At 34.2% G+C, this 27,667-nt stretch overlaps 1 long non-coding RNA gene across 1 annotated transcript; it reads right to left on the bottom strand.

Annotated features, from left to right (window-relative positions):
* Window positions 1–27,667, bottom strand: LOC136043758 (uncharacterized). The gene is made up of 4 exons (XR_010621709.1): window positions 27,604–27,667; window positions 21,903–21,964; window positions 10,697–10,849; window positions 1–505 (listed from the first exon to the last, which is right to left on the bottom strand). It is a non-coding gene; the product is annotated as an uncharacterized LOC136043758 (long non-coding RNA).

The raw sequence follows: 27,667 nt of genomic DNA, 5'->3' as shown, positions 1-27,667 counted from the left end.
TTTGCAAGAATACAAAGAAACAATATTTTATTGATTAAATATATATTAAAATATAAAATGAAAAAATGTTGTTGTATGTTGAGTCAGGAAGAGGTTCTTTGGCAGGAGCAGAGGCCACATAATTGCACAGCTTCAATGAGCAGTAAATTCGTTAGGTGAAGGATGAGCAAAAAATTAAAGCAAAATTGATAAAAAAAAATTTGAGGGTTCTATTTTTTTTTAGTAAAATATAAAAAGGGGAGCAAAAAAAATATACGCGAATTTTATTGAGATTCTATTTAACTTGAGGTTTAGAACCCTTGTTTTTTTTTATTTAAACTTTAAAATTATAAGAAACCAGTTCTGCTGCACTGTCTTTTTATGTAAAAATAAGCGTCTATACACAAAAAGACGAATGCAACAGAGAACAGGCTTATACAGAGAGTTCCAAAATTATACAGTGCTACTTCATTATCTAGATCAGAGTCCCAATTATATGTTATCAGAGTCCCAGCTACTTCATTATCTAGAAAAGAAAAAAAAAGTCAATCATTTGCAGACAATAGACGATATGTTTTTCCGAACTAAAAAATTTATAAAAGGATAAATTTTGAAGACTGGCTAAATACATTACAAGAGCGAAAACCTCAAGATGGTTGCAATGTCTGGTCAAGACCTTTTTTCTTCACATGTAATTATGCTTGCTATTAACAAATCCTTTTAGACTTTCCTGGAACATTTTGTGATATAGGAAAAGCACAGATACAAATGTGTTCCTTAAAACTGAATTAGTCAATACAAGATAAATGCTAAATGTGAAAATGAGCACTACCTAAGGAAGGGCGGGGGTAGCATGGATTAGTTTTTGGCGGAAAAGAAATTTTCTGGGCAAAAACTTTCATGGGTAGATAAGGTGTGATTTAAAATATTTACATTTTCTAAGAGCCCCACGGAGATAAAACCATCGAAAAAGTGATGAAGAACTAATATATTATACGATATCTATATATATAAAAATAAGTTGTCTGTGTGTGTCGAGTGACGTCATGTTTGTGTGTCGACTGACGTCATTATAAGGATTGAGCTGTATGCGTCGTGAAATTGTTTGTCGACTGACGTCATGTTTATCAACTGATGAAATTACATACCGGGACACCGGGACACAAATGACGACCGGGACACAGGGAATATAAATGACGACCGGGAACCTCAAAGAGAAATTACAGACTTGGACACCCGGACACAAATCACGACCGGGACACAGGGAATATAAATGACTACCGGGACATAGGGACACAACTACAACAGGGACGCCGGGGGCACAGGCGGGATATATAAATGACGACCGGGACACAGGGATTGTTCGAATAGAAATTACAGACCAGGACACAAATGACGACTGGGACACTGGGACACAGGGAATATAAATGACGACCGGGACACTCAAAGAGAAATTACAAACTGGGATACCAGGACACAAATGACGACCGGGACACAGGGACACATCATTAGAATAATGAGGTATAGATCTAAATACGGATTGTTTTTCCCATGGACAATTATATGTTGCATGTTCAAGAGTCAGTAAACCTGACAATCTATTTATATGCACAGACAATGGGACAGCGAAGAATGTTGTATATTCGCATGTTTTACGTAGTTATATATATATATATATATATATATATATATATATATATATATATATATATATATATATATATATATATATATATATATATATATATATATATATATATATATATTCACAGGTGGGACACAGGGACACAACTATAATGGCGCGTAACTAAAATGGCACGTAACAACTTACGCGCGCGGGGGGGCTTGGGGGGGGGGCGAAGCGCCCCACCAACTAGGTGTTGGGGTGGCGCGAATCGCCATATATATATATATATATATATATATATATATATATATATATATATATATATATACTAGCTGTTGGGGTGGCGCTTCGCGCCACCCCAACACCTAGTTGGTGGGGGCGCTTCGCGCCCCCCCCCAAGCCCCCCCGCGCGCGTAAGTCGTTACGCGCCATAATAGTTACGCGCCATTGTAGTTGTGTCCCTATGTCCCACCTGTGAATATAGATATATATATATATATATATATATATATATATATATATATATATATATATATATATATATATATATATATATATATATATATATATATATATATATATATATATATGGTTTTAACTACGTAAAACTTGCGAATATACAACATTCTTTGCTGTCCCATTGTCTTTGCATATAAATAGATTGTCAGGTTTACCGACTCTTGAACATGCAACATATAATGGTCCATGGGAAAACAATCTGTATTCAGATCTATACCTCATGATTCTAATGATTGCCCTTGAGCTTTGTTGATGGTGATTGCTAATCGACCATTCCCTGTCCCGGTGTCCCGGTCGTCATTTATATCCCCCTGTTTCCCCCGGTGTCCCCGTTGTAGTTGTGTCCCTGTGTCCCGGTCGTCATTTATATTCCCTGTGTCCCGGTCGTCATTTGTATCCCGGTGTCCCGGTCTGTATATACATTCGTTTTTTAGTTTTGTTTTTCTCCTTTATTTTTTTCCTTTTTTTTTCTTTTTTAGTTTATTTAGATTTTTAGATTTTTTAGTTTTTTTATTAGTTTTTAGTTTTTTTTCTTTTTAGTTTTTTTGTAGTTTTTACCTTCTTTTTAGTTTTGTTAGTTTTTTTTTTTACTTATGTCCTGGTCGTCATTTATACTCCCTGTGTCCCGGTGCTTTGTTGATTGCTAATCGAACATTCCTTTTGTCTCGTCATTTATTTTTTTCTTTTTTAGTTCTTTTAGTTTTTACCTTTTTTAGTTTTTTTTTAGTTTTTTAGATGAAATTTTTTTTTAGTTTTTTCCTTTTTAGTTTTTTATTGGTTTTTACCTTTATTTTAGCTTATTTTTCAGTTTTTTCCTTTTTTTTAGTTTTTTTTTATTTTTTATTTTTTTAGTTTTTTACCTTTTTTTAGTTTTTTTATTTTTTTTAGTTTTTTAGCTTTTTTACTTTTTTTATTAGTTTTTAGTTTTTTTTGTAGTTTTTGCCTTTTTTTAGTTTTTTCAGTTTTTTTTTTAGTTTTTTTTTTAGTTTTTTATTGGTTTTTACCTTTATTTTAGCTTATTTTTCAGTTTTTTTTTTAGTTTTTAGTTTTTTTAGTTTTTTACCTTTTTTTAGTTTTTTTAGTTTTTTAGCTTTTTTATTTTTTTTATTAGTTTTTAGTTTTTTAGCTTTTTTATTAGTTTTTAGTTTTTTTTCTTTTTAGTTTTTTTGTAGTTTTTACCTTCTTTTTAGTTTTGTTAGTTTTTTTTTTTACTTATGTCCTGGTCGTCATTTATACTCCCTGTGTCCCGGTGCTTTGTTGATTGCTAATCGAACATTCCTTTTGTCCTGGTCGCTTTCTCTTTGAGTGTCGTCATTTATTTTTTTCTTTTTTAGTTCTTTTAGTTTTTACCTTTTTTAGTTTTTTTTTAGTTTTTTAGATGAAATTTTTTTTTAGTTTTTTCCTTTTTAGTTTTTTATTGGTTTTTACCTTTATTTTAGCTTATTTTTCAGTTTTTTCCTTTTTTTTAGTTTTTTTTTATTTTTTATTTTTTTAGTTTTTTACCTTTTTTTAGTTTTTTTATTTTTTTTAGTTTTTTAGCTTTTTTACTTTTTTTATTAGTTTTTAGTTTTTTTTGTAGTTTTTGCCTTTTTTTAGTTTTTTCAGTTTTTTTTTTAGTTTTTTTTTTAGTTTTTTATTGGTTTTTACCTTTATTTTAGCTTATTTTTCAGTTTTTTTTTTAGTTTTTAGTTTTTTTAGTTTTTTACCTTTTTTTAGTTTTTTTAGTTTTTTAGCTTTTTTATTTTTTTTATTAGTTTTTAGTTTTTTAGCTTTTTTATTAGTTTTTAGTTTTTTTTCTTTTTAGTTTTTTTGTAGTTTTTACCTTCTTTTTAGTTTTGTTAGTTTTTTTTTTTACTTATGTCCTGGTCGTCATTTATACTCCCTGTGTCCCGGTGCTTTGTTGATTGCTAATCGAACATTCCTTTTGTCCTGGTCGCTTTCTCTTTGAGTGTCGTCATTTATTTTTTTCTTTTTTAGTTCTTTTAGTTTTTACCTTTTTTAGTTTTTTTTAGTTTTTTAGATGAAATTTTTTTTTAGTTTTTTCCTTTTTTTCTTTTTAGTTTTTTATTGGTTTTTACCTTTATTTTAGCTTATTTTTCAGTTTTTTCCTTTTTTTAGTTTTTTTATTTGTTTTTACCTTTATTTTAGCTTATTTTTCAGTTTTTTCCTTTTTTTAGTTTTTTTTATTGTTTATTTTTTTTTTAGTTTTTTACCTTTTTTTAGTTTTTTTAGTTTTTTTTAGTTTTTTAGCTTTTTTACTTTTTTTATTAGTTTTTAGTTTTTTTTGTAGTTTTTGCCTTTTTTTAGTTTTTTCAGTTTTTTTTTTTAGTTTTTTATTGGTTTTTACCTTTATTTTAGCTTATTTTTCAGTTTTTTCCTTTTTTTTTTAGTTTTTTTAGTTTTTTTAGTTTTTTACCTTTTTTTAGTTTTTTAGCTTTTTAGCTTTTTTATTTTTTTTTATTAGTTTTTAGTTTTTTTTTGTAGTTTTTGCCTTTTTTTAGTTTTATTAGTTTTTTAGCTTTTTTATCAGTTTTTATTTTTTTTTGTAGTTTTTGCCTTTTTTTAGTTTTTTTAGTTTTTTAGCTTTTTTATTTTTTTTATTAGTTTTTAGTTTTTTTTGTAGTTTTTGCCTTTTTTTAGTTTTTTCAGTTTTGACGTCACCTGATCCAGTTTTTTCAGGTGACGTCACCTGATCCATCCACAGACAGACAGACAACTTATTTTTATATATATAGAAGATATATATATATATATGTAGCTAAGCGTATTTTACTTATTATCAATTCTGGTACCCCTTTTATTGAAATGCTTTGAAATCAAATTGAGTGAAGTCTTCGGGGATGGTGAGAAGGGTGGTGAACTGTATGAGAGTCAGGAAGGTTTACTACGTGTAACAAGGTCGTAAGAAAGACGCATTTGCACTATCAAGAACGGTTCAGGAGCGACTAAGGCCCAGCGGCCACGGGGCAACTGTTTTGAGACTAGAATTGCTAACTGATTGCGCATGCAACTGTTGTGTTACCATGGCCTTGAGGAAGTGAGGTCCAACCCACGAGGCAATCCAGATGTTACTGGTTTCCAATCAGTCTAAAACCGGTTCTGAATGAGACCACAGTCATGGTCACAGTTGCGTTGCAGTGCTGTCCCAGACATTTTTGGGAGCTACCGCGTTGACATTGTCCAATTATTTTGGCTCTCAACATGTCAGATCAGGAATTAAACATGAAAGTAGACTAAAAGTAGACTAATATCATGATTGTCAAAATGGCTAGTATACAATAACTGAGCAGCTAGGGGTTTTAAGTTTAAACTTTAAGGAGAAGGTTGAGAAGAAAATCGAACTGAATCATAAGAATATATGTGCATCCAGGTAGTCAAAAGAGCACATCTCCGATATCTTAGTAATTTCTAAGGGTATTAAGTTGAAACCTTCAATCATTGGTGAGGAGGGTGTCGAACAAAATCAAAGTATACTATATACACCTAAGTAGTCGAAAGGGCGCGTCTGCAAAATATCAAGAGCGGCTAAGGGTATTTAGTAGACACTTTCAGAGGATGCTGGGGGAGGATTCTAAACTAAATCGAAAGACACTATGTGCATCCATTTTGTCAAAATGATGAACCTATAATATAACAAGAATCGCTTAAAGTTGATATAATATAGCAAGAATTGCTTAAAGTATAAAGCTGAAACCTTCGGTGCATGTTGAGATAAATCCCGAAAAAATTGTCAAAAGACAGTATCCGCAACATGTCACGAACAGCTTTTGATATCAAGTTTAACTTTCAAGGAATGATCAGAGAGCAAATCGAATTCAACGATAAGATACTACCTGCATTCAGGTTGAAAAAAGGGCATATCAAAAATATCTCAGCAACTTCTTAGGGTATTAAGACGACTTTCAGATAATTGTACAGATGGTACTGATCAAAATCAAAACGCACTATGTGCATCAAGGTTGCCAAAAAGACATATTGACAGTATCTCAGGAAGTTCCATGGACCACAGTAGAAACTTTCAGGGAATAAACAAACATTGTACAACAAAGTCAAAAGCAACTGTGAACATAAAGGTAAGAAAAGGGCGCATTTATAATATTTCAGGAACAACTAACAGTATTAAGTAAAAATTTCGAGTGAATATCGAGAGGCATATTGAACTAATTCAGGAGAAATTAAGTGCATTATGAATGTCAATATGGCATATATGCAATAACTCGGGAACATTTAAGAGTATTAAGTGGGAACTTTCACCGAAAGTTGAGAGAAATGTTAAACTAAATCAAAAAATACTCTGTCTTGAGGGAATGCCGATGGGGATATTGAACTAAATCGGTGAACTGTATGCATCCAGGGTGTCAAAATGGTTCATCTGCAATACGGCAGGAACGGCTAAGATATTTGAAACTTTCTGTAAATATTGAACGTGATTTTGAGCTAAATCAAATGACACTATGAATGAATGAATGAACTTTATTACCCGTAAAGTATAAAAAACACAAAGTACGGAGTATTATAAATAAATAAACAAAAACAAATACGATAAACAGCGAAGAAATACAAAATTCAAACTAACAAAAGACAATATGGATTAATCAACCAGTATCAATATGGAAAAAAGGCTGCAGAGGGTCATAAACGTGAATAAAGTTGACAGTCTTTTTACATAAATCATCACTGGAAGACCGAATCCGAGAAGGCACATCTACTAAACCAAATCGAGCAATTATTTTTTTGTTTTGGTGCCATCTAGGAAGCCGGAGGAGGAATTTGCAATATCTGAAATAAGCCGTACGTAGAGTATGTCGATCTTTCTTACGAAACAGATGAGCCATGCCTGATAAAAACAAAAGCACAGGGGCGCAATAAGCGTTATAAATCATGCACAAACCGTTGCGGTTGTAACGGCTTTTGTTTGGGGATATTTTTCCGTAAGCGACGCGTAGGTTTTTCACGGCTTGATTCACTAGGGATGAACAGGTAGCGGAAAGTGTTGGGCCGAAACACAGACCAAGCCAACTAACTAAAGAAGAACATGGTAGAACTGCAGTCCCAGTAACGAATGGAGCGACCGCATAAGGGCTATTAAAACAAATAAACTCGCATTTAGACGCATTAACTGACAGTCCAATCTTAGATAGTTCATTGGTTAATATAGTAAAATTAGAAAGCAATCCACGGCGAGTCCGGGCAACAAGAAGAACGTCATCTGGATATGCAATAGAAGACAAACCAGTATTACCGTAAAAAACAGAACTTCTAAGGGGACGCAGGGACGATGCAAGCACGCATTTAAATATACTAGGAGACAATACGGCACCCTGCCGAACTCCCTTATTAATTTTTACCGGGTCAGATATTTGGCCATTCCAGGTAACTTGAATTTTAGACTTTGAATACCAAGAAGATCTCCATCCAAGATATCAGAATGAGACGTCTTCAATAGTTCATATACGGTTAATGGTATAGATTAACGCCTTGAGCGACTTAGCTGAAACTGTGAGGGAATATTGGACGGAAAGGACAAGTAGATACTAAATTTTGATTTGTTGACCGAAGGGAGCTCATCAGCGACAAAGAATGTTTGAAAAAAAATGGTTGTATTGATTCTTAGTTTGAAAGTGTGTGTTATAGTGTGTGTTATTAGTGTGTTATATTCTTAGTGTGATCTCTTTTTTTGATCTCATTAAAATTTCAGGCCGTGAAGACACCTCAATAAAAGTTTCAGAACCAAGGGAATCGCAACTGGAAACAAATCTTGTCAGGGATTCTTCATCTCCTTTTATTTTTTTTTTTTTTACAACAAATTGGAACTATATTAGCTAATATACTAGCTCAAAATGCATAAATGTAAACAAACAAGCTATTAAAGCAAAATATAACACACACAAAAAAATTCCTACAACGAAGTGTTTGATCATTATTCGTCTATATCAAAGGTTGTAACAGTAGATACGACGGAACAGCTTCACCCCCCCAAAATTCCCAAAATTGTTCACATTTTTTAAAATACTAGTACCCGTACCCAACCATTTGTACTTCTATAATATATCTATTTTTAGAATTCCTAGCAAAATTTTGTCCAGAATATGAAGAGCAACCCAAAATCTTTTTGCTTTTATTCATCAATAAAAAAAATTACAACAAAACTTACAGAAATTATTTTTTTTAACTTAACAAACAGAAGATGTTTCAACAAAAGAAGTTTTTTAAAATAAGTACAGAACTAATTTAAACCAAAGGGGAGCAGAAGTAGTGAAAAAAAAAGTCATGCTTAAAACGTAAATAAATCATTATAAATAAACTAATGAAACCCTCCGACAGACCGTATTTCAAACAGTAGGTGGTGCAAATATCGTAGGTAAATACCGCTTAGGGCTGTAATGAGAGAAAGGTAGATATAGCTGGGGCACAATCTGCGGATAAAGGATGACAGATTACCAAAAATTGTCCTTTTCAGCCAACTGTCTGGGGCTAAACAGAAAGCAGGTTGTCCGCAGTTGAGGTGGGAGGATGTCATAAAGAAAGATTTAAAGGGAATAGAAACTTCCTGGGAGGGTGTAAAGAGGGAGGCTCTGAATAAATTGGGATAGAGGAGCGTGCGTAGCTGTGTTGGACTCCAGTGGCTTGGTGCTGCGGTGAGTTCTTCATAGTAGTAGTAGTAAAGAGAGTGGAGGGGTTTCCCTCCTCCAACTCCCCCCAATGTCATCAGATCTGGTCGGGATTTAAAATAAGGGCTCTGAGACACAATATCATTCCAAACATCAAATTTCATTAAGATCCAATCACCCGCTCATAAGTTAAAAATACTTCATTTTTTCTATTTTTTGCAAATTAACCGGCCCCCCACTCCCCCCAGATGGTCAAATCGGGAAAACGACTATTTCTAATTTAATCTGGTCCGGTCCCCGATACGCTAGCCAAATTTCATCGTCCTAGCTTACCTGGAAGTGCCTAAAGTAGCAAAACCGGGACCGACAGACAGACAGACCGACAGAATCGGCGATTGCTATATGACACTTGGTTAATACCAAGTGCCATAAAAAACAGACTTTTAAAAGAAACCCTATATCCTCATTTATTTCTTCCATTAAGAATAATAATAATAAAAAATGTGATTTATTTTGAAATCCTGTAGGCTATATATCCCGTCACTTTCGAATCTGCGTGCAAAATCAAAAGAAGAATATTCTTCTAGATTTGAAAAATGTTCAAGCATGTAAGATTTTAAAAAAGAAATACATATCAACTGCTTTAGATGCAAGAATTTTTTTTCACCATAAGTAAACATAGTATGCATTTAATTACTGGTAATTCAAGAATTACAAAAAAAACTTTTATTTAAGTGACTGCTGTCACTTAAATGAGATGTACAGAACACAATTCCAAGAAGTTAACTTTTTTAGGTTCAAAACCACTTAATTGAGTCTCAGCTTTGTAGTTTTACAAAAAAACGTAAATATGAAGATCAGCCATCCCCTCCCCCCAAAAAAAATTAAAATGTTTTACTAAGGGAAAATTGGCGAAGTCAACATTAGATACACTTAAGCACATTATTTAAGTTCAAGAACCAATTAAACATCCAAATAACAAGGACTTATTTTGTTCCACCAAACATTTGGTAAAATAGGCCACAAAAAGCAGTGCAACTTCTGTTTTAATTTTCTCATTTGCTTATTGTTTCAGGCACTTAATCTAATGACCGTCAAACAGCTCACATTGCCTTATGTGACTGTTTTGGATGATAATGGAAAAAAAAAAAAAACAAGAACAAGGGATTCCAGGATCATTATCCGCACAATACCCATAGAAGGGATGGGTGAGGTCATTGGGCACATGTAAGTGAAAATTAAATTCATTTCAGAAATGGGGAAGGGAGGTCACCTCCTGGATGCACAGCTGCTATTGCTTGACTATTTTGAATATGAATGGCACTACACAGTTAACACAATTGTAGCCTACCAAATTAAAGTGATAGTTTACAGTTTAATATGCACAAAATATTTAAGATTCAAGATTACGACTGACAGTGGCAGCTTTTGTTTTTCAGGTTACACGAGCCCATTAACAAGAAGTGGTGCTTAAGAAAGCCAACTTTATGATGGCATTATAAGATGGAAAGATCCTAAACTTATCTTCACCTACAGTGAGCAGGAAGGAAATTACACTTCCTGTTAAATTATGCGGAGCATACGTGTTGATTGTTTTGTCACAGGTTCCCAGAACCAATTTAGGATCTTAAGAAAGGCACAGATTAAAAAGAGACTAGAAAACTGTTTTTAAGTTGCCCAAGTTCCTTTTTCAGCTCCCAATTGATCTCAAATTCAGTTTCCTTATGCAAATAATTTGATTACCGACCCTATTTTTAGCGCTAATGACATGAAGTCTAGCCTGTGTAGTAAAGAGATGGGCCAACTCTGGATCAGTATTCTTTTTTGCATTGTTTGCAATGGGTGTTATGTATTTTTGTGTATAGTAATTATTCTTTTCCTGTTTTTTTTTCTCAATTTGTACTCCATCGTTTTCACTTTGTGTGCTGGTGGGTAATAAAATAGTTCATTCATTCATTACCTTTTTAGAGGGTGTTGGGCTTCGCTGGACAACAACAATAACTGGTTATTTGTACTCCTCTTCTTAGTGCATTTTCGTCTTGCAAAATTTGACTTAACCTTGTGAAGGTTCGAAGGTTCGCTGGCTCGTCCGAGAAACATATATACATTTCATCTAGAAATAATACAAATATACATTCGAATTTTTTATTAAACAAAAAAGATAGAGAAAAAAAAGTCAAAATTTGATCAGAGGGTAAATACACTAAGAAGACAAATCTATTAGACATATTTTACTCACTATTCTAACTTATATATTTATAGGCTAAAAAAAGAAGCTAAAATAAGAGAAAACAAAAAAGAGAGGAAAGGACCTCTCGAAGTCCATAGATGAGATGCAACGGCAAGTTAAGTAACAAGTAAAGTTTGTACTCCAAATGAAGAAAGGTATATAGGATAACATATTTTCGCATAGTCCGCTCTAGGAGGTACATATATGTTGAATTTCAGGGTGAAATTCTCATTAAAATTGAATCCCTTCTGGAGTTTTCCCTTTTTCCTAAAATTATGTAAACATTCTTATGCTAATAGTCGAAGACAGGTAACTTAAAATCAATAAATGATATAACAAAATAGGTTTCTATTGACAGTAGCCACTCTTTACTTACCATTCATTGCCATGAACGATAACCACTGCTAGTTGAACCATCCATCTGAATGAGTAAATTTTCATTTAATTGAAGGAGGTTATCCAGAACGTTTTCTTTATCATTATATTTATACTTAGGATATTGATAAATGACCTTGGATCTGTCAACTTAAAATATTAAGAAACCTAGCCATTATTCTTTTTTATTTCTCAGAATCTGTTTCTTTGTTATGCAACTTAGGATGAAGCAACCATGGTATCTATCATAAGATACTCATTTGGAGTTTGCTTAATAGTTAGCGTCCTTGTATTATGCCATAAGCTATAATTAGACTACGAAAATACGAAATTTACACCCTTAGTAGTGGGATTTTTTTTTAGATTAGACAAAAAAACGAAAAAAAGAGAAAAAAACTGAGGTTCATGAACAATTTGAAAAAAAAAAAAAAAAAAACGGTCTGGCCAAAGGAATGAAATGTTCATTTTTCATCAGCCAACCTTAAATACAAAATGGTTTCCAAATTTCTTATTTTACTAGCAATCTCCACGGAAATCACTCAAAAATTTGCACACCCTTGTGAAAAGTATTTTCTTTAGTGTATGGTCCATCAGGCAAGCCAAGCCAATCCCCAAGGGGAAAATGTTTTTTCATATGTATTCTAAAACAACTTCTCTCGCCATCATTTTAGTGGAGGAAAGATACGGGAAAAAAATGGTCAAACCTCGGGGAAATTGCGACATATTTTTTTTATAAGCCCCAAAAAGCTCAGAAAGATCAGCTTCAATACAAAAAAAAATCACTCGAATCCTATTGTAGAAGTGCCCCAAATTTGCCCTTGAAGGGAGAAAATGACGGAGAAAATCAATTTTTATGACTATAAATATTTAGGAGTTTAAATAGTCGTTTCCTATAAAATCAAGCATTTTGACTCCAAATCCGAATTCAGGTTCACATTTTTCCGTACCCTTAAGCCCATTTCCATCCTAAAATGACGGGGAGGGGGTTACAACTCGAAATTATAACGTTGTCGTATTTTATGATCGTTTCCTATGAAGTGAATGGTGGCGAATAAAAAAATTAAAGATAAAAACTTGATTTTACGTTGTCAATTACTTCATCTTACCTAAAACGGTTGTGAAAATCGCCCTATATGAACTAGTAATTTTAATAACTTTTGGTCAATCCATCATTTCCTATCACGCTAGGAATGGTGCCTTAAAATATGAGTCTCGAAGAGTATAATTTCAAACCAGTATTCCAGAATCACCCCACCCCTCTAATTTGTGGTTTCCATTCCCTAGTGCCTTTCTTTGGCTGACCTAATCAGTTGAGCCATGTACCATAGTGCTTGCTACATGACTGGGTTCAGGGCTATATAAAAGGTTTGTACCGTTTTATTTACTTTCAAAAAGAAAGAAAAAAGAATAATGCTAGCGAGCTGGAAAAACTCTAGTCATTACTATTGACCAACCGCTTTACTGGAAGGCAAAGTGTATCGTCGATGCAGAGCCTGCCGTAAGTGCTTTGAGATATGTCATTGTTGTCCTAAATGGATTTGACACGCGCAAGAGTTTCCTAGGAGCCATTGCCTTCCTTATGACTGAATCAGGACTTTTGGAAACCATAAGTCAAGTATACGCGCCTAACACTGGGCAAGGTATGTTACAAGGCTAAAGTGTCTCTCCTGTTGTGCGAGGCCATGGTCTGTTTTAGGTAGCACTTTATGCGAATCTTTTATCATCAAAACAGCAGAGTGTTTGATGCCAATGACATGCAACCTGAACCTGAAAAGGCAAAACACGCGTACAACATGCTCCTTGAAGGAGAAACCATCGACGAAGCGTAGGTGTCAGAAGCAGCAGAGCTTATCCATGAAACAATTCATAGTGTAAAAGAACGATTATCCGAGTCCAGCAATACCCATCTTTGGTTTCGGTATTTAGACCTACTTGGAATCTTGAAAAAGGAGCTGAGATCTGAACGAAGTGGCAATTTTGATTTTTATCTACAGTATCTGTTAGAAATGCTTCCTTTCTTTGCTGCTTCCGGCCATAATCTTTACACGACGCCTGCTTCCTTGTTCGTGCAGTCGACTTTTCAGTTGAGAATTAACATTTCTCATTCTCATCCCGAGAACTAACAACTACTGGGCGGCACTTTCTCCTGATTTTTTAACCAAACAAACATTAATGAGAACTATGAAAACGAGTGTAACTACTTCTGAGAATGGTATTACCAGTTTTAATCTACCAGCTTCTAATTGTAGTGGCTAGCACCAGCGGTTTTGAATTGAACAGGGTTCTGTCGTTTGAGCACTGTACTTTTCCACCATCACTCTTTAGTTTCGATGTGATGAGGCACAGCTGAGAAAGCCTCTCCAACAAATGCACAGATGAAAATTTAAGGGTTCGGTGGTCGAGAGACACTGACAACCTCCCAGAGAATTTTGGACAGAAACTGGCTAGTACACTAAATACCGTGGACCGAAGGATCCACATACTCTAAGATAGAAGAATCTTACGAAAATTATCTCAAAAGACATTTCAGCCAGGTAGTGGTAGATTTTGACTTTTACACTGATAGACGAACAACGAAAAATTGCACACAGCTGAAGATTGTAAAATGATAGAATTCTTTCCGAACATGAGGATCGTCAAAAGTAAGGAGGAATCTTTGAGAAAATCCAAAAATAAAGAGCACTTCGCTGACCTACTTACTGAGAAACTGGCAAACTCAGAATGGAAGGTTCTACATGCTCAGGATGATGTCAATGTCATGGTTGTACAGACTGCAGTCAGTTGTGCTGAAACCTTGTCGACCACTTTGATTTGGAATGATACCGGCCTATTAGTCCTTCTGCTGTATCACACCAAGCTTGATGCCTATGATATCTTTATGCAGACAGACACGTATGAAAATAATCAACGAGTGTATGACATAAAAGGATCAAGAACAATTAGGAACCGAAGCAGCGGAAAATCTACTCGTTTGCAACGCAATGTCTGGCTGCAATACAACATCTAGACTTTACGACGTAGGGAAACCAGAAGTGTTTTCCTTGTTACTTAAAGATGGTATTTTTAAGGATGCTTGCAAGATCTTCATGACACCAGGATCCAAATACCAGGAGATCACCGAAGCTAGAGAGAAAACATTGCTCCACATAAACAAAGGGAAAGGCGATGAAAAGACCCTGAAGGACGTCCAGGTTCGGGCATTTACTAAGCGGGTTTCAAGTTCAAATGCTTTCGTTCAGACAGAGCGGCATCCGCCAACTTTGGCAGCCACAAAGTACATCTTTCACAAGTGCTATTTGCAAATAATGAAGTGGCAAGACACGTCCAATTCATTACAACAATAAGAGCGGAATTGGTGCCTCTCTGTCACGGAAAATGCATTTTCTCATTATGATAGATGCTTCACCAGCATCAAAAAATCTACTGAAGATGGCGTGGTCCCAGTGCACTAGCCGGTGCAAGTCTCTCAGATGGCGCCGCCATTAGAAGTTTTAGTTTCGATGAAAGAAGTGGCCTTCAAGAAGTTATGCTTAGCAACCCCTCAGATTCCTCAGAGTTGGAAATCAGGTAAATAGTAAAATAAACGGTTTTTTGAACTCATATTTGGCAATACACTACTTTATTTTATATAAAATTAGCCGCAGGAATCTGTCAAATAACGATCTGCGTGCTTCACCACTTCTCATCCCATTCCATGAAGGTGAAAATTAATACTGGGGTGCGGTAGGCAAACCGAGGGCAAATTTGGGGCACTTGTCCAATGGAGATTTGAGTTTTTTTTTTTTTTTTTTTTTTTTTTTTTGCTGATTTTCCTGAAGATTTTGGTGCAGAAAAAAATATGTTGCAATTTCCCCGAGGTCAAACTGCATTTTTACTCTACTCTGTAAATGTATGAGCTGTGAATTATCTGGATCACCATGTACATTTTTAGAAGAAGTAGTTTAACTATAACTACTAAAATTTCTTACTTTACGAAGTACGAATTAAAATTGTGTCTCCTTCCTCCCAGCTTAAAGGCTAATTTTGCTTTAGGATACCAATTTACGATTTGGCTCATTTTCCCATTGAGACAGAATTCCCTGTGCGCATTCTGAGACATTCTGCGCATTCTCTGGGAATTCTGAGACAGAATTCCCAATTATCAGAAATTTAAAGGTAAATTTAGTAGTCATGTACAATTTTAACTTATAAACTCTAGATTTATCCTAAAATCTATGCATCCAGCACTTTAAGAGACCTGTAATTTTCACTCCTGAGTTATGATATTAGTAGTATCCCATTACTTCTTTTAGGACCCATAGCCAACACTCTTTTTTTCCTTTCCTGGTTGCAACGGTAGCTAGCAGCCTAGTAACAGACAATCACATCCCATAGTGATACAAAAGTAGCCCATAACTCCTAAAACAAGTCAGATCAAAAAAAGAAGTACACTATAGAATCGCCTTGTTGAATATGGTCTGCAATATGTAGACCGAATATGTAGTTTCCTATATAGGAAACTACAATCCTTAGCTTAAATAACGAGGAGAATGTATTGGTTTGAAAATCAAGTAAAAGTGGCTGCAACCACGATATTCTGTATCGCCGGCATTTTTTTTCCCACTCAGAAAGCTTCAGATAAACTATACGTGTTTATCTTTCGACAAGATGATTTTATTCTATTTTAGTTCTCAATTCAGGATCGCAAAGTTAATATATAAACTGCTAAAATATTTATGGCGATTGAGCAATTATGTTAATTTTGTAAACAAACTATTAAAGAACTAACTCTTGTAACAACACAAATCCTATAATCCACGATCCTTGTAAAAATAAGATTTATGAGTAGTCTCTTAACACCTTCGATTAACGATGTTGAAGTCTTCGAAAAGCTTCTAAGAAAAGATGCAGACTTTCTGCCATCCTTAAAATAACTAGTGCATATTTGTGGCCGATAATGTGTTTTCGATTGCTTGATATAATTAAGGGTTTTGAGATTGAAGCCACAATAGACTAGCGCATCTTGTTACTTATTATATCCTGCTGAAGGAATAAGAAACGTGCAAGGTCATTGCTAAATTGTCTGAAGTAATCAAACTCTAAAAAAGTGTCAAAAATGAAAATGAAGAGCAAAGACACTGGCGGTGATAAAACTCCCCTATATTTCTCACAATTGGTATTGGCCTATTTTTGGTTTCAGTGTGTACCTTACTACTGAAGTTGCTGAGGGGGTTTGTCCCCTCGTTAATACCTCGCTCTTTACACAAAAGCTTAAGTTTTGTCCCAATTCTTTAAGAATGACCCCTGAATCAGAGAGCCCGTAGAATAAATAGTTGAAATTACTAAAAATACTTTAGCATAAAGAGCGAAGTATTTAGGAGAAGATCCCCTCATATGCGTAATAGTCTCATTTCGTTTTAAGTTTTAATGCTACTCCTTACTTTCAATTGAAAAAGGTTTTTCATGTTTATTTTTTCATTGTTTTTTTTTTATAGTAATGCTAGAAAATTTTCCGCCCTTTTCATTTAATTTCTCTTCCCCCATGATATATTTCTCAAAGGAAATATCCTCCCACAAAGCCCCCTCCCTTCAATCCCCCCCAACCAAACAAATCCCCCTGAAAACGTCTGTACACTTCCCAATAACCATTACTGCATGTAAACACTGGTCAAAGTTTGTAACTTGCAGCCCCTCCCCCGGGGACTGTGGGGGAGTAAGTCATCTCCAGACATAATTATTATAGTTTTTGACTATGCTGAACAAAATGACTATCTCAAAATTTTGATCCGTTGACTTTGGGAAAAAATTAGCGTGGAAGGGGGCTTAGGTGCCCTCCTATTTTTTTGGGTCACTTAAAAAGGGCACAAGAACTTTTCATTTCCGTTAGAATGAGTCCTCTTGCGACATTCTAGGACCACTTGGTCGATACGATAACCCCTGGGAAAAAAAATAAACACGCATCCGCATACACACGCATAAAAGACGTGATCTGTCTTTTGGCAAAAAAAAAGAAATTCCACATTTTTGTAGATAAGAGCTTGAAATTTTTGCGATAGGGTTGTCTGATACGCTGGATGCGATGGTGTGATTTTCGTTAAGATTCTATGACTTTTAGAGGGTGTTTCGTCCCATTTTCCAAAATAATGCAAATTTTCTCAGGCTCGTAACTTTTGATAACAAAGAATAAATTTGATGAAACTTATATATTTAAAATCAGCATAAAAATCCAATTCTTTTGATGCATCTGTTAGTATCGAAATTCCATTTTTTAGAGTTTCGTTTACTATTGAGCCGGGTTGCTTCTTATTCCAAAATTTCGGCTCTTAACGGATTTCTCAGATTTCTTACCTATCTAGATCGTTTTTTTTAATGGGAGAATATCCAAAGATACCGATTTTCCCGAAAAAATATATGGAGCTGTTTTCGAGAAAAAATAAACAATTATTGTTGGTTTATAAAGATATATATATAAATTTATATCAAACAACAAAGAGAGATAAAACTCCACAAAAAAAAACTCAAACGAGACTGTGGCCAGAAGAGAGAAATGACCAAAATAATGCGGATATTTTGCCTGTATAAAAATTAGGCGTTCTCAGCACACGATAAAAAGAAAAAAACACTGAACTAAAAACAAATAAAACCACCACAAATAATAAAATAAAATTGTCGCTACTGATCAGATTTAGCACACCAGAGAACCCTTGTATAGAAGTTTCAAGCTCCTACATAACAAAATGTAACATAATTTTTATGTAGAGTATGTAGAAACTTTAGCTATAGAAACACATTTTTTTAAACCAAAATTTTGGGGCAAATATATCGACGTTTTAGTTATTTGGAATTATGGGGAATCACAAATTAAAGGTTTTCTGGAACATTTAAATAATTTGGGAGGGGAATTAGTTTTTGAAAAAAACAACTGAGAATAAGTTGCCGTTTCTAGATACTTCGATCCATAGAAATAATAATAAACAAACTCGTTCAATTAACCGTAAACCGACTAATATCAACCGTTATTCGTCTTTCGCATCAAATCACCCGATTTAAGTAAAAAGGGGTGTATTTATTCTTTAATTGATAGGGTATTAATATTAGCATCGCCATTTTACATGAGTAGTGAACTAATTTTTATTAAGGATATTCAAGTAGGTAATGGATATCCCGAAAATATGATTTCTCAAAAAATAGAAAAAGGAAAAAAAGTTAATGGAGCCTGAAATATTAGAAGATGGGTCAACTTAAATTAATTTTCATAACTTTCCTTATATTCCAATGGTGTCACAGAAATTAAGAAAAGGATAAAAAAACATAATATAAAAACAGCATTTAGATCAGGACAAACTATAAGCTCCCTGCTAAAAAATAGAAAAGACAAAGTTCGAAGAAACATACAAAAGGGGGTATACAAAATTCCATGCTCTTGTGGTAAATTTTATGGAGGAAGAACACGGCAGAATTTAGAAAATAGGCTACAGCAACACAAAAATGCCATAGATTGCTCGATAAAACATAATAAAAAACCCAAAACATTTGAGCCTGCAATTGCAGCACACGTATATACTATTTTATTTGATCAGACAAAATTTGTAGATACATCGGTAGGACTTCTGCAAAGTTTTAGAGAAATTATAGAAATAAAAAGATTATCTATGGGTGTATTAGTATTAATAGAGATGAAGGGGATTTTAGGATAAATTCAATTTATAATAGATTAATTAAGGAGCAGGTAAAAACTTCGAAAAGTATTTATTTCAACAATTGTCCGGCAGCAAGTGATAACCTTGCAAACAAAAGTCACAATGAGGTCAAAGCTGGGAAAAATCAACGGACTGCAGCTAAACTAAACAAGAGCCAAGAGCTTTTATGGCACTTGTGACGAGGCAAGAACAGCTAAGAGCCAAGAGCTCATAAGGTATGAGCTCTAACAAAATTCTAAAAATCAATAGATTGATTTAAAAGGAAAATCAGAGGCTTAATGCCGGTCGAGATTTAAAATAAGAGCTCTGCGTCACGATGTCCTTCTAAATATCAAAATTCATTATGATCCGACCACCCACTCGTAAGTTATAAATAGCTCATTTTTTCTAATATTTCCTCTCTCTTTAGCCCCCCCCCCCCCCCAGATGGTTGAATCTAAGAAAACGACTTTATCAAGTCAATTTGTGCAGCTCCCTGACACGCCTACCAATTTTCATCGTCCTAGCATGTCCAAAAGCACCAAACTCGCCAAATCACTGAAAAACTTCCCCAACTCCCTCAAAGAGAGCGAATCCAGTACGGTTATTTCAATCACGTATCTAGGACATTTGCTTATTCTATCCACCAAGCTTCATCCCGATTCCTCCACTCTAAGCGATTTTGCAAGATTTCCAATTTCCCCCTCCAACTCCCCCCAATGTCAACAGATGTCGTCGAGATTTGAAATAAGAGCTCTGAGACATGAATTCCTTTTGAATATAAAATTTCATTAATATCCAGTCACCCGTAAGTTAAAAATACCTCAATTTTTCGAAGTTTTCCAAATTAAATCCCCCCCCCCAGATGCGTATCTAGTAATGTCATTTGCGTATCTAGAACTTGTGCTTATTCTTCCCATCAAGTTTCATCCCGATTTCTCTACTCTAAGCGTTTCCAAGATTTCTGTTTCCCTCCTCCAACCCCCTATGTCTCCGAATCCAATTCGAGTCGAAAATGGAGCATCTAAGACATAAGATCCTTCTATATATATCAAGTTTCATTAAGATCCGATCACCTACTCGTAAGATAAAAATACCCAATTTTCACATTTTCCAAGAATTCCGGATTCCCCCTCCAACTCCCCCCAATGTCACAGAATATGGTCGGAATTTAAAATGAGAGCTTTCGAGCACAAGATCCTTCTAAATATCAAATTTCATTCAGATCTGGTCACCCGTTCGTAAGTTACAAATACCTCATTTTTCCGAATTACCCCCCCCCCCCAACTCCAACAAAGAGAGCATATCCGGTCCAGTTATGTCAGTCACGTATCTTCGACAGGTTTTTATTTTTCCCATTCAGTTTCATCCTGATCTCTCCGCTTTAATTATTTTCTAAGATTTCCAGTCCCCTCCCCCAACTGCCCCCCAATGACACTGAATCCGGTTGAGATTTAAAATATAAAAGATCTGAGTTACGATTCCTTCTAAATATGAAGTTTCATGAAGATCCGATCATTCCTTTGTAAGTTAAAAATACGTCATTTTTCTAATTTTCATAATTAACCCCCCCCCCCCCCAATAGAGCGGATCCGTTCCAATTGTGTCAATCACGTACCTAAGACTTCTGCTTAAGTACCTAAGTACCTAAGACACCAAGTTTCATCCCGATCCCTAAAATCTAAGCGTTTTCCAGGATTTTAGGTTCCCCCTCAGCCCCCCCCCCCAATCCAAATGTCACCAGATCCAGCCAGGATTTAAAATAAGAGCTTTGAGACACAATATCCTTTTAAATATCAAATTTCATTGAGATCCGATCACCCGTTCGTAAGTTAAAAATACCTCATTTTTTCTACTTTTTTCAGAATTAACGCCCCCCCCCCCAACTACCCCAAAGAGAGCGGATCCGTTCCGGTTATGTCAATCATGTATCTAGGATTTGTGCTTATTTTTCCACCAAGTTTCATCCCAACCCCTCCACTCTAAGTGTTTTCCAAGATTTTAGGTTTCCCCCTCCCAACTCCCCCCCCCCCCAATGTCACCAGATCCGGTCGGGATTTAAAATGATATCTCTGAGACATGATATCCTTCCAAACATCAAATTTCATTAAGATCTGATCAACCGTTCGTAGTCAAATCGGGAAAACGACTATTTCTAATTTAATTTGGTCTGCTCCCTGATACGCATGCCAAATTTCATCGTCCTAGCTTACCTGGAAGCGCCTAAAGTAGCGAAACCGGGACCGACAGACAGACAGAATTTGCGATTGCTATATGTCACTTGGTTAATGCCAAGTGCCATAAAAACCAAAAAATCCATTTAATTTATGATTCATGAGTTTGTTGATTAACCTGTGAGATTTAGTTAGAAGGTGATGAGCTTAGGGTTTGGTGACCTTCTTTTGTTTGTTCAAGTAAATACAGTCTTCTGTTCTAATACATTCCCATTTATACACAGATTTGTTGAGAGGAGAGTGACCCATGATTTCACTATAGACTTTTGCTTTGGCTATATTCTTATGTTTATAATACCAGAGCTGGGAGTTTGTTTATAATGTGAGTTGTTCTTATTTATTTACTGTCATTTTTTCTTTCTTCTTCTTCGTGTGTTTAGTTGTCGTGTTTTTCCTTTCGTTTGTGTTGTTTAAAAAAAAATCTTTTTTTCCTTATTTTTGTTGTTCTTTTTCTTCTTCTTTTTTTGGTTGAAAAAAGCTTCCGGACGTGCGGCCGAAATGTTCGGAAATTTTTTTAATCAAAGTATAGTTTTGTTTTTATTTTTGTTCACTGCTCCATTGAAATTAAAACCCGTTTTCTCTTGCTTAAATTTTATATCTACCTTTATAATATTTTTATATAATCTATAAAATATTTAAATATATATAATTTGCACTCATTTATCTTACCATTTGGATTCTCACGATGACAGACGAAAAACGACAAATCTGTCCAGCTGGGCCTTCCTTCGCTAAAAAAGAAATAAAATAATTGTGAGCTACTTGTCACAAGGCATGGTTCATCGATGGAGTCAGAGGGTAAATATGGGGTGGCGGAAAAGCACCCATACGGAAGAACAGGTTGACAGTAGTCACCAAAAAAAAGCTGGACAACTGACTGATTGCATAGCCATTAAAAATAAATAGTAGGCATAACTTGACTAGTTTCAAATACATGGCATTAACTAGAAATCTAATTAAAGTAGAAACCAAAAGAAGAGAAAGAGAGACGAAGACAATTGTCGAACTTCCATCGGCTTTCATATTAAAATGGATCATAAAATATTCTATTTCAGATTTGATTTATCAAAACTTTTAATAGGTAACTTAAAAACAGTAAATTACTAAAAATTCATAATCAAACAGTTCGTGTTGACGATCTGTATGTAAGGAGCAACTCATGCTAATATTACCTGAAACTCTAAAAATAAGTTTTGATACCAATATACAGGTTAAAAGGATCAGCTTTTAGGGTGATTATAAATATCAAACACAAAAGAGTTGACTTTTATGTTTTATCAATTCAAAGTTACCCACCAAAAACACAAGCATAAGAAAACTTGCCTGTATTTTGAAAAAAGATATGGGGAATGTCAACCCAAAAGATCCCGATGACAATTATACCATTAAATTCAGCAAGTAAAAGAACCCTATTATAGAGGTTTAAAGCCCCTATTTATAAAAGGGAATTTTTTTTGTAGGATGATCATTGATGTGTTTTTATTTGCTTTTCACCGATATACCGAGCCAATGGTCTTAGAGCATCGGGAGAACGCTCATTAGAAAGGGAAGTGAGGGATATAGTGCATTTTTAAAGTAGTATAAAAGATTGTGCCTCAGTGAAGAGGCGCTTCTGCCGTTTTTTTTTATGCAAAATGACAGTTTTGGCAAAAAGGGTGTCAAAAAGCCATCGAATGAAAAGTCTGATATAACCTGCCGATTTAAGATTAACAAGAAAAACAACTATGTATTAAACTGTCTAGTTTCAGATACAGGAATACTATGTGGTGATGCATTTTTTCTAAATATGCACTTGACCACACAGAATATAAGGTTAATTTAGACATTTACCTACCAAAAACTATATTTTTACAGAAGTTTAAACAGGAATATCTCTAATTTTCCCGTTTCTATACATTGTTCAATGTTTTATTGTTTCCAGGAGATGTTGCTCCCTGGCACTCCTGGTCCATAGTGAGCATCACTATAAAAAGATCTCTTCTAAGAGCTTGCCTTGACAAACCATGGAATGATATAACTAATTTTTTATATTTCAGAACCCCATGCTAATAAATGTTCAGAGGGAGCAATTCTCAGATCAAAAATGGATCTTAATTTGCTTCAAAGTGCAAATTAAGGGAACATGAATATTAGACGTAAAAAATAGGGGCTAAAGTAGGGAGTAGTAGTCTCTTTCATATTTTAAAAGCCTTGGATCAAACAACACATCATAACAAAGTCCAAGTAAGAAACAACCCTTGTCAGTAGAAACTGAAATTCTAAAAAGGAAAGTTTTGGTTATAATATAAGATATAACAAAATCTATCATGTATGCTCCTTCTAAATCTGAAACATGCATTAATTTTAAATTTGCTCATCAGTAATATTAGCACAGGAAAAGTTTACATAGTTTCAGAAACAGGAGCTAAACTAGATAAAAGAGGCAAAACTTTGAAGGAAATTATGTGATGGAATTCCACATTTATGAAAGTCCTAAAGCCACTAGCTAACCAATATAAATATTTTCATTTTCCTTAAGAAATGAACCAGTATTCAGAAGATTACAGGTTTAACATCTGATCCCCCTTCATTAGTAGGATTAGCCACAGTATTAAAAGGATTAAAAAATAATGAGGCTCCAGGTGCTGATAGTGTGGTAAATGAGTTTCTTAAATATGGTGGCTCTGAGGTGAGAAGTAAGTTACTGAAGATTGTGAAGTTAATTTTTGAAAAATGGGGAAGTACCTAACGATTTTAGGAAAACCTTAATTAAGCAACTTTTTAAGAAAGGTGATAAGAGTGAGTGTCATAATTATCAAAGAATTAATCTAATCTCTGTAGGTAGCAAATTACTTAGTAATATGAAATTTTTTAGACTGAGAGATGTTGTAGACTAAGTTTTAAGAGAAGAACAGTGCAGTTTTAGAAAAGGTAGAGGATATGTTGACCAATTTTTCACTCTTAGGCTAATAATTGAGAAGTGGCTGAGTTGTCAAACACTTTTGGTTCTCAGTTTTATATATTATGATCTAGCATTCATTTCTATTGATAGAAGAGCTTTAGCAAAGGTCTTATTTTGGTGTGGCATCAAGACAAATACATTAAAATGATTAGAGCTATGTACAAGAATAACTCTGCTATGGTTAAGGTAGGAAATGAGGTTAGCAACTGGTTTTGTATCAAATCAGGAGTTATCCAGGGTTGGGTTCTATCCCCCTTTACATACATCATTTTGATGGACTTTGTCTTAAGGAGCACAGGAAAGGGAATGGGAGACAACAGACTCAAACAAGGAAGAAAAACTCTGATGGTATTAGGTTATGGTGATAATTTAAGCATCCTTGATGAAAGTATGAGCAAAAAGAATTATTTTTTAGAGGTTTTTGCAAATTTGGGGAGCTAGAATATGTTTGAAAATTAATGTTAAAAAGAAAAAATCGCGAAGGTTAGGAATAAGTGAAGATGAAAAGGTGATATTGGGTAACAAAAAGATTGATCAGGTGGGCAGCTTCACTTACCTTGGTAGTGAAAAATGTTATTTTGGTAGTGAGGTATGAGCAGCAAAGATGTTAAAACTACAATAGCCAAGGCTCAGGGTGTTTTTTCACAGTTGAAAAAAAAAGTTTGGAAGAATAGGAAGATAAGTCTGTAATCTCAAAATTTTGATCCTTTGACTTTGGGGTAAAAATGAGCACGGAAGGGGCCAAGTGCCCTCCAATCTTTTGGTCACTTAAAAAGGGCACTCAAACTCTTAATTTGCATTATAATGAGCCCTCTCACAAAATTCTAGGGCCACTGGGTTGATATGATCACCCCTGGAAGAAAAAAACAACAACTAATAAACACACACCAATGATTTGTCTTCTGGCAAAAAATATGAGTTTCCACATTTTTGTAGATAGGAGATTGAAACTTCAACAGTAGGGTTCTCTGATACACTGAATTCAGATGGTGTGATTTTTGTCAACATTTTATGACTTTTAGGGGGTGTTTCTCCCTATTTCCCAAAATAGAGCAAATTTTTTCAGGATTGTATCTTTTGATTGGTAAAACTAAACTGGATGTAACTTTTATATCAGGATAAAGATCTAATTCTTTTGATATATCTAGTAGTATCAAAATCTGATAGACTAAAATAGGATAAATAAGATTTAAAAGATGAAATTAGTCATCACATTGTTTTGATATTAAATTTAGAAAAAAGTTTCAAGTGAAGGTAAGGAGCAACATTAAAATTTAAAACAAACAGAAACTATTATGTAAATGAGAGGGTTCACACCCTTGTCAATACCTTACTCTTTACACTAGAGTTTGAATTATGTTTCAATTCTTTAAGAATGACCCCTGAGCCACAAAGACCATTTAATTAGAATAAATAACTCTTTTGAAGGTACTTAAAAAAAAACTAAAAAAAATCAGTAGCCCAAATTTGTGTCTTAAGTATTATATTTTCATTATATTTTGTGATTTCATTAGAATTAGTACAAGAAACATATTCTACTTAGATGAAGAATAACATAGGCATATAACAGAGAAGTAGCCTACCATAAACATAATTTATATATATATATATATATATATATATATATATATATATATATATATATATATATATATATATATATATATATATATATATATATATGGTACCTGTTGGTTATAGTGCCTAATGTTATTCTTCATCTAAGTAAATAATTTCTAAGTAATATTTCTAATGAAATATCACAAAATAAAATACAAATATAATACTTAAGACACAAATTTAGGCTACAGATTTGCACATTAGGGGTGGGCAGGGGAAAGTATAGCAGGTCTGTATGCAAAATGTATTAGGTACAATTATCTCACAAACTACAGACATATATTTGTTTAGACAAACTCTAAAGACAAAGTAAAAATGATATATACACTTAAGGGATTTACCAGTGTATGGTAGGGCAGACTACCCAAACAGAAAATAGAACCACAAACTAAATTTAAATTATTCATAAATTAAGAATCAATGGGTCAGGATTCAGGTAGCCAGTGCAATGAATCTTACAGAATATTAATACAAAGCCAAATTATTTTCTCTTCCAAAATCAGTATATTTCAATTGCCATTGAAACTGGGCTAACCTCTACAAGGAAAATTGAAGTGCAATTAAAATTAACTTACAGGTACATACATAAATGATTACCTTAATTCACACTTTGGAGCAATAAGGTCCAATGAATCTGTGTTGCTTTGTGAAAAGAGGAAATATAAGAGCAAAAAGAAAATTTTTTGGATAATGAGAGAAATGGACCCAATAGTCAATAGCTTACTATTATCTGTTTTAACATCCCTACTTTACTATAACATGGTTGTTGATACTTTCTTTTTTCTTCACTTAGGCACAAGTCTTCAAGATCTGCTTCAATTTTAAATTAAGACAGGGTTCCATAATAGGAGGCTGACAAGGGTGCATCCAGAATTTTTTTTTCTCTTTTTTTAGGAGGGGGGGGGGGACAAAATCAAAAAACATGAAAAAGTTGTTTAAACGCATTTTGTCTGTTTTTACATGGCCAGACAAGGTTTCTGGGGGGGCAAATCCCCAGTACCTCCTCCCTGATTATGACCTTGTACAAAGAACCTTTAAGTTGAAGCTATTTTCAGTTATAAAAATTTTAAGACTAATAATTGGTTAACAATTTTATGTTAACATATCAGACATAAATATCAAAATCTATGACACTAGGGCCCTCTAGAAAGAGAAAGAGTGGAGGGGGTAGTTTAAAATACCTTCCTATGACATACTTTAGCCTGTAGACCCATCCCTGAAAGTTTCATTTTCCTACCCTAAACCCTTTCTGAGATAGCAAGAAGTCAATTAACTAGAGTTTTACTGTTTCATTTTCCTAACCTAACCTCTTTCTGAGATAGCAAGAAGTCACTAAACTAGAATTTTAACTTAATGCTTATTGCACCTTAAAAATGAATCTATAATAAAACAATAAGTTTGAAAGTTTGATGGCAATGATTTGACCCATTTACGGCCCAAAAAGTTATTACTTTCAAAGATCTATAAAGAACTTAAAACAAAATGTAAACCTAAACAGCTGTATGAGTAAATAACAAAACAAGCATAAAGTTGTATACTCTCTTTATTTTAAGGTAAGAAATATAGACTATCCCATATTTACCACAAATCCTTCTGTTTTACCTGAGGGAGAATAATGAATTTGGATTTAAGGCCCAATGCAGAGAACAGGCTATATTTGCACACCAATGCAGTAGAGTATGACCTATGTTATTATAGTCCTATAGGCTAAATATAAACACCAAAGACCTACAGCTTTTGTTAGCCTAGTTTTCCATTAGAAAAAGTTGACTATACATCTATAGAAGGTACAAATAACTTTATAATCACCAGATTTTTTTGCCAGCCGAAGGGCTGAAGAGGCAGCCCAAGATGTCGGAAAGACTTGATCATG

Source organism: Artemia franciscana, unplaced genomic scaffold (genome assembly GCF_032884065.1).
Source record: "Artemia franciscana unplaced genomic scaffold, ASM3288406v1 Scaffold_933, whole genome shotgun sequence".
In the NCBI taxonomy this organism is placed as follows: Eukaryota; Metazoa; Arthropoda; class Branchiopoda; order Anostraca; family Artemiidae; genus Artemia; species Artemia franciscana.
This window is presented reverse-complemented; position numbering and strand designations above follow the sequence as displayed.